Consider the following 9,283-nt stretch of genomic DNA (forward strand, 5'->3'; position numbering starts at 1 on the left):
ATCTAACTAAGTGCTTGAGATTAGATTTGAACTTGGGAAGATGTCTTTCTTTTCTGACTCTAGGCCTGTCGCTCCATGCACTATGGCGCCACCTAGCTGCCCCAGTTCCTTCAAAGTAAAGTCTGCTTTCAAAGAGCTCACTGTCTTAGGGCAGAGACAACATGCGAAGAGTTGTCTTTTGCTTCCTTTGTATCCCCCATGATTGACACAATGCCCAGCAGTAACTAATTCAATAGTCTTTGCTGACTATCATTCTATATATTTTCTCACCTTCACTGCCAAACATGTAAGGAAAAACAAGTCATTTACATGGGTTACTTCCACTTCCTCTCTTCTAACTCATTCTCTTTGCACTCTGTCTTTTGACTTCATCATTCCCCAGAAACTACTTTCTCCAAAGTTACTAACGATTGCTTAATTGACACATCTAATGACCTTTTCTTAGTCATCATTCTTCTTGTCCTCTCTTCAGTACTGGCCACTGCTGCCCAGCACATCCTCTCTAGTTTTCATAATATTGCTCTCTCTTATTTCTCCTTCTCTGATCACAGATTAGGTTCTTCTCCTAAGTACATTGATCCATATCACATCCCCAAACTGTGGGTGTTCTCAAGATTCTGTTCTTGTCCTTTTCTCTTCTGTCTTTTTTCGGGGGGTAGGGGTGAAGCAATTGGGGTTAAGTGACTCGCCCAGGGTCAAACAGCTAGGAAATATTCTAATTCCCATCTCCAAGCTTTGTCATTGGCTACATCCTAGATCTGGAATGCTCTTCCTTCTTTATCTCCATCTCCTGGCTTCTTTCAAGCCCCAGTTAAAATCCCAGCTTTTACAGCAGGTTTTTAACAAAGCCCCTTAATTCTATTATTTTTTCAAAAGAAAGAAATTTTGTGTTTGTTTGGTCACATTTCTACTTGGGTCCTCCTGACTCCAGGGCCACTGCTCTGTCCCCTGCACCATCTAGCTGGCCCTTCTCTTCTGTCTTTAGGCTCCTTTATTCAGGGACTTCATCAAGTGAGTTTAATCATCTGGAAGCAAATGACTCTTGAATCTACATATCCAGCCCCACTGTCTCTCCTGAGCTCCAGTCACGCATCTCCAATTGCTTTTTGGCTTCTTTCTTATATAATTTTCTAATTTGCCCAAATTAAATATTTAATGCGTTAACTGTGATCTTGCATGGATAATTACATGGATAATTAACTGAACTTATGTAACAACATTTTTCTGCTGATTTTAAAGTGACATTTTGAAGGTTTCAGAAGAAATTCTAATAAATTCTTTATAACTACAAGTAACCATTAATCCAGTTAATTTTCCTACAAAACCAGAAAGCTGTGATTAAATGCCTTTATATCAATGTACTTATTTTTTTTATAAATATTGGAATTAAATCTGGAGACTTAATACTAGAATCTCTTTTAAAAATTCATCTGTGTAAGATCCATCTAGTTAGAATATGTAATAGCGAAAATATCCTAGTATTAAGTATGTGTGTATAACACATAGATTATATGTATGTCCACAGGGGTCTGTCTCAATTCATTTTCCAGGGAGGAGGGAATCTCTACCTAGTATCTCACCCATTTCTCTACAAGGGAAACTCTGAATCATTCCTGGAACAAAAGCTTGAGTCCAAGAAGTCAGCCCTCTGCTCTCTTCAGAGAGGGGATATCAAGCTATCATATCTATCTACTCACGTTATTGGTCTAGGGGAAATGATTTTTAGCTTCAAGTTGCTTTTTCTGGTCACAATCCCTTTACAGGCTACCCCAAACCATATCCAAAGACTGGTTCCTTTCACCCCAGCAAATGCTAGCTACAGAAAGACAAATGGTGAATAACAAATCAACTCATTTATTCAATCTATTAGCAAACATAAATCAGAGAAGTTGTACAGATTAGACTATATCAAACGATTCATAGTGTGAATGAGCTTTTCTGCAGGGACTAAGACATATGGGCTCTACCCCGAAAGCCCTCAATTTCACCCACAGGGAAATGCCCCGAAGTCTCTTTGGTGAGAGCCAGAGTCCAGCTTGAGGTGCCCCCTTCACTTCATGCTGGTTTCTTCCCCATCTAGAGGCCTCTCCCTGAAGAGAACCTGAAACCATATGTATACTCTCTTAAAGCTGGCAAGTCAGAAGAAAAATTCTCTTCTCCAGAATTCAAACTCTGCCCCTCATCCAGGCACAGAGCATCACCCCATGAGGCAGTGGCAATAATGTTCAGTAAAGAAAGTATATATCCAGACTTCCCAGCACAGCCATACACACAGCTCCAGAAAACTCTACACTGTCAGAGAAGTCTACTGGTAGTCCCCTTTATTGACAGAACCATCCCTTCACAACCTTCTCATGCTTCTAATAAAGACCACAGGCCAGAATAATGTGGCACTCAAGAAAAGGCAGGGGAAAAAATAACTTAACAATGGGAATGTCTCTTCTCCTTTGGAAGCCTCAGAGGAATCAAGTGAATTAATACATGTGCTGAAAAAGTCCTAGAGAGGTTGAAAAATATCCCGAGATGAAAGTGAACTCTGAATCTCGGCCAGCCCTTGCACACCCACCACTGGACCTCCCAAAGTGCATGACAGGATGCCAGAGCTGGAAGGTCTCCCTCGTTTTAGAGAGGAGGATGTGGGACTGGGGAGGGGGAAAATCCAGGATCTCCTGCTTCATATCCATACTTTCCTGACCTCTCTTCATCAGACTGAGGAAATATTTATATACTCCTTTTCCAACAGTGAGAAGGAGCATTTGGATCGATTGACAAAATGAAGAATTAACTTTCGGTCTTGGGGTTGACTTTTCATCCTCTGTGCCCGAACCTGCCGTACTGAATTCCCTTCCTACAGTTCTCTCCAGAAACGCTACTCTTAGTCCTTCTCTGCTGCCACCACAAGCAGTAATTGCTGGTTTGAACCTGAGGTCAAAAGACCTCATCATCTTTGAAAAGAGAATAATTGGGCTAACTACAATTAGAGGACCCAGTGATAAAAAGTTCCAGGGACCCAGGCCCAGCTGTTCCAACTGCATCCCTTTCTATTCTGGTGGGGAAAATAAGAAAACTTTTTTAATGGGACAGTGAGATTTTGCATGTTGGAATTATCTGAGGGAGCCTTTCAATTCAGGGGCTACAGGGCAAGCAGGCTGGCAGAAAGCTACAAGGATATGGGTAGAGAACTGCAAAAAGTAGTTTAAAGATGGACATAGGTCCTATCCTCAAGGAACACAGTCACAAAAGGACTCAATAAACAAAGATTTAATCAGTGGGGATATTTATAGACAAATCATTATAATAGGAGTTGGGCAGGAGAGATACATGGAAAAAAACTATGCTGGTACCTGAGAATATACCCTGGAGGAAGTAAATTTATAGCAGTTGAGGGCTGCATTGTGGCAAGAAATGCCAAATGACATTTATACTAATAGTGGGAGACACTCCAGTCATTCTGATTCCTCCTGTCTATACCTTGTTTGTATATTGTTTGCACATCACCTCCCCATTAGATTTCACCCTCAGATTTGGCACGTGCAGAACTTCATTTATTAAGATGTGCCGTGAATAAGAAAGTATTATGGAAGGCATGCTGCACTGAAAAGGTTACATAGTATAACACTGCAAATTGTTTTATACCAGAGAGCTCAGAGAGAGAAAGAGAGACAGAGACAGAGACATAGAGACCGAGACCGAGACCGAGACACAGAAACACAGAGGAAAAATACAGAGGGACAGTGAGACACGGACAAAGAGACAGAGAAAGAAACATAGAAAGCAGAGAGAGACAGAGGCAGAAAGACACAATGAGACAGAAATAGACAAAAAGAGAGATACCCACAGAGAGACATTCACACAGAGACAGATAAAGACAATGAGACACGGAGACAAAGAAAGATAAAGAGACAGAAACAGAAGGAGACAGAGAGAAGGGGAAGCAGTAGAAGGGAGGAAAAAACCATCCTAATAGTAAGTCCAAGGCAGCATGCTTTTCACAGCACCTTCTTGTTCAGGTACATCTTAGTAAATGGAGTTATTTCCAATATGGTCCAAATTTATCAGTGATGTGGAAATGGTGTCACAATCACAAAGGCTTGTTTGTGAGCCTTTGTGATTACAGAAGGGCAAGGATTTGCCAAGATATTCCTCAGCCATTAAGGTAACAATATTCTGTAAGTAGATTCCTAAAAACATGCTTCTTTGAAAGGTTGAGCCATCTGCTCACCAGTATTGATGGTTCTACAATAGATCTGCATGTGCCAGATCTGAGAGCAAATGACAACCTTGTTTCTTACTAACACCTGACTTTGTCACAAAGTATAGGTGAGGGACTTGTCCCGGGATCTTACTGGCACAGGAAACTCCCAGATGGAGAAACTCTCTACTCAGATTAGATTAGCCCCTTCCCTGAACCTGAAAGTAGAAGAGAGTTACCTAGAGTACTAAGAGGTCAAATGACTTCGCCAAGGTAACGAAGCCAAGCTGTATCAGGGGGAAGACTTGCAGGTCTTCCTAAGCTCTGAAGCCAGCTCTCAGTCACAACTATCCAATGCTGCCTCTCACAAAAGTCTGGTTAGAATGAAGTCGGGATTCATGCCGCTCTTAAATGAAGTTGAAATACTGTAAAGCTGAAGTTACTCCAATTCTAAAAAGGCTCTGAATTCTTTTTAGAGCACTCTCACCCATGCACTTTGCAATGATGTGAAGTCCATATCTGAGTGAAATCACTGATTCAACAATCAAAATCCAGAAGATAATGTCAGTGCTTCATCAAATTCCAATCTTCATCATTCAATTCAAGGGAAGATTCTATAGGAACTTGGCAGAACTCTCAAATTACCCAGACCCCAGGACAAAACCCAATTTAGCTGACTGTTTAACAGAACTGATTAATTAGTCCAGCCAAGTCCTGCTGTGTTACGGAAATGGCTGCTTTTGATGCAAGGGACCAAGAGACATAACTGAAGAACAACAATACAAAAGGGTGTTCTATAATTCTCATTCCGCCACAGTTAAAGGCCAAAAGATCCGAACAGACATTTTTTCCAAAGAAGAAAACCAACTTCTAATAATCAATTAAAAATGCTCATCCTGACTAATAATCAAAAAGATGAAAATTAAAATAACTACAAGGCAAAACTTTGGATTCATCAAATTGGTGAAAAGAATAAAAAACAATGAACCTCTCATTACTGGCAGTGTTGTGGGGACAACGGTAGAACCACTCATTATTAGCGGAATTACAAATGTATAGCCTCTTTTTGGAGAGGGATCTGACCATGTGCAGAAAAAGTTATAAAAATAACCATATCCTTTTATTCAATAATTCTATTGGGGGATAGCACCTTTAAATAGTATTAAAAAACAACAGAAGTATTATGTAGAAACATTATATGTAATTTCAAAAAAATAGACAACTCAATTGTCTAACAACAGGGGATTCGTTAAATAAATTGTAGTACATTCATGGAATGGAATAGTCTCCCATAATGAAGTCCAACAGATGTAAGGAATACAAGGAAATCTGGAAAGACCCTTATAAATTAATGCCAAGTGAAAAAAGCATCAGAAGTAGAAGAGAGTGTCCACTGACTGGGGATGAAGGGAGAAGGAAGTAAAAAAGAATCCTGATAGAGACTTGAGAGATATGAAGATCTTTGATACAGAAGCTATCAAGTCTTAACATCCTCATTAGGCCATGAAGGAGAAAAAAAACCAACCCAAGATCACACAGGTAGGATAGAATGGAGGTGACATTTGAACGCAAGACCTGACAAGCAAAATCCAGTGCTCTTTCTACTCTACCATGCTGAATGAAAAACTACAAGAATACTCTAGACCAAAGCAAAGAACACGAACCCATATGAGCTACTGTAACTGAATGTGGGGGTCACGAAATTATGGTTTCTTATCAATGTTTGATTTGTGGTACCTATTTTATGTACTTCTATACCTGGGATCATGTAAGTTTCTCGGGCAAAAAGGGACTGAGAGTAGAAACAGTTTAAGAAGCACTGATCTAGACAATGAAATGAATTTAAATAGATCTGCTAAGTTTAGTTGACTGTACTGATGGTCAGTGTTAAATTTTTAATAAAACAATTACATGTGTGTTATTTTTAAAGTTCATTTCAAGAGGCTTTTCTTCACAGCAAAACTTTTATGGAAACAAAGTAGACCCCTGTTAATTAGTGAATGTTTAAACAAACTGTCATATATTAATATAAGGAAGTATTATTACCATCCATAAAAATAATAATAAACGTGAAGAATCCAGAGAAGCATGTAAAGATGTACATGAAACATTGTAACATGAAATGGCAGGGCCAGGAAAACAATATATCAAATCATTTATAATGTTGACAGAAAGAACAACAAAAAGAAACAAAACAATGCACAAGTACAATGACCAAACTTAAGCTCAGAGAGGAGTGGAGAAAACGTACTTTTCCTTGCCCCCTCTCCCTACCTCCTCCTTCCATTTCCTTCTCCTTCCTTTCCCATCTCTTTTCCTCCCTTCTCCCTGTCCCTTTCTGAATCCACTATGGACGTGGGATCCTCTGCATGGGGAATACTGCAAATAATATTAAGAGATGACCTCACCCATATGCCCTGTATATTTTCTCCTAGATGCTGCCATTTTTCTGTCATTGGACTGTTGGTTTTTGTTTTGCTACCATTTAAGATACCATATGAGATTAGGAGACAAGGAGAGGCTGAATGATAACTAGCCACCTAGAAGGGAATAAGCACTTATTAAGCACCTCCTACTTGGTTGGCACTGTGCCCATAAAGACCCTGAAAGTTAGGTGTTGTTATTGATCCAATTTTGCAGGTAAGGAAACTGAGGCAAACAGAGATTTAAGTGATTAGCCCCAGGTCACACACAGAGCTGAGGTCTTCAGTCCAGGGCTGTATCAACTAAACATGACAGGGGAATGAATGGCTTAAAATGACGGACCTACTGAGAGAGAGAGTGTGGGATGGTTTAGGGACTTGTAGGTACTGCTTCAGACACTAACTAGCTATATGGCTCTGGGCAAGACCCTAAAGTTTCTTCATCTGTACAATAGGGATAATAATAGTACCTATTTCAGTAAATTATGAGGTTCAAAGAGATAAGATATCTAAAGCACTTTGCAAGTCAATGTGAGGGAAGGAAAAGGGCTCCTTCTAATTCTGAGATTCTCTGATTCCACGAAGCCTTTGATATTATGACAGCGTGTTCCCCAGAAATGTTTGGTTTCTCTTCAAAGAAGCCCCACCAGTAGAAAAAAGAACATGCCCTTCACAATCTTCACGTTAGGATATTCTTGGAGCATTTACCTCCTAACCCTTGGCAAGTAAAATGCTAGCCTAATCCCTGGAGTATTTACAAATGCTTCATTTAGATTGGACACCACGAGGATGGGGAGCACAAAGCTCTCATGGATGGGGGCTTTTTCCTCTCCAAAGGAAAACTGGGAATAACTATTCATGCCACCTGACCATACCAGGTACCTGGCTGTTCTTCCGGTTAATATTTCCTGTTGCCGATCCAATGCCGTATGTGACATGTTTTCCCAGTTAAGATTAGTTGCTTAAAGCCAGTCAAAGAAATCCATATGTGCTTATATCTTCTCCTATCCACCCCACCCCCCTTTTTGGCTGTAACCAAGGAGCCATGGGATTCATCATGGCTGGGGTGGTACAATGTGGGGCTCATTATTCTCCCCTGGTAGCTTCGTACGATTCTTATTTAAGTGGGGGAAAAGGAATTTACATTTCTCGAGCATCTGTATTAAAGAGAAAATAGCCTGTGCCACAGGGAGATGGATATTTGCATGTAGGTTTATAAAGGAAAAAAAAAACACTTTCACAATAGAGATGTAACTTTGTCTTCTTTAAAGCATTTATTCTCCTTCATTTAAATATTTTTAGTGATGTGACATGCTCTCTCTTCAAATATACAGACTCCCCATGACAGTTACACACAGCAGGCAGTTACAATTAAGGAAGCATGGAAGACCTGACGTGGGCAGTACAAGCAAAGCTAAAATGGGTCTTCCTCTTCTGCTGCTGGCTAGCTGGGCTCTCCCCACTGTGACACCCATATGCCCCTGTGTACCCCAACTCTGATCATCACGCAAACCTAAGGCTTCCATGGAACTAGGCCTTCTCCCCATAAAGAAACCTAAAGAAAGAGGTAAGGTCTGTTTGCCAGCATCTAAAGGGGCTGCAGAGGGGAAGAAGTGTGATTTGTTCTGCTTAACCCCCAGGGAAGAGAAGGAGCAGAAGATAGAAAGTAGAGAGGCACATTCAGGCTTGAATCAAGGAAAACTTTCACAGAGAAGAGAGCCATCCCCTCCAGAGATCATACAGTGAAGGGCTTTCAGCTGAGGCTCCTTCACTACTCACTGGGAATGTTGGAAAGGAAATTGCTTTTGGATCTGAGGTGGACCAGATAATGGGTGACATTCTATGGGCAGACCTCAGGTCGCTTACATTCCCAAATCCAATCCCCTACACCATCCTTTCTTTCTTATCTAGGTGATGTCTTTCTCACAGTGGAGAAAGGGTAATACTGCAACTCCCTGGATGGCAGAGAAGGGAAGAAGTTTGCTGGAAGGTGCCTTGATCACCTGTCCCGACCCTAAACTTCTCTGTACCCTGTGACTCTGAGGGCTGCTTGAGCACCCGTTCCCTAGAGCATACATCAGATGAGTGCAAAGAGGCAAAGGGAGGGAGGCTAACAAATGCCTTTGGAGAATCTTCCCACACAAATACAAATGATCCCATTTTCCAGCAATATTTTCTTAAGAACAGAGCCACTGAACAGCAAGAGTAGGCGAGGCTACTGCCACCCAGGGCTACCTAAACCTTTTCTACTCGTGACCCTTTTTTGCCCCCCAAATTTTTATGCAACCCGAGATATATAGGTATATAAAATAGGCTTACAAATCAAACAATGACTGAAAAGAAATAATTTCACAACCCTCACATTCAGTTACACAACCCCATCTGAGTGGCCACCCCACACTTTAAGAAGCTTTATTCTAACCCACTCCTCCTTTTGTTCTTTCTCTCTCCTCCAGTCTGAGCCCAGTCCCACACTGGACCTTACAGGAAATCTTTCTGTAACCTGTCCCTCCAGTCTCACCCTTCCTCACAGTCCCAGACAGAATCAGACTTGTTTAGGATTCTCTTTTAAAACCAGATATTATGGTTTATGTCATTATTCCATTGGAGTTAAGTGACTTGCCCTGGGTTACAGGGCCAGGAAGTGTTAAGTGGCTGAGGTCATATT

The sequence above is a fragment of the Antechinus flavipes genome, chromosome X (genome assembly GCF_016432865.1).
Source record: "Antechinus flavipes isolate AdamAnt ecotype Samford, QLD, Australia chromosome X, AdamAnt_v2, whole genome shotgun sequence".
In the NCBI taxonomy this organism is placed as follows: domain Eukaryota; kingdom Metazoa; phylum Chordata; class Mammalia; order Dasyuromorphia; family Dasyuridae; genus Antechinus; species Antechinus flavipes.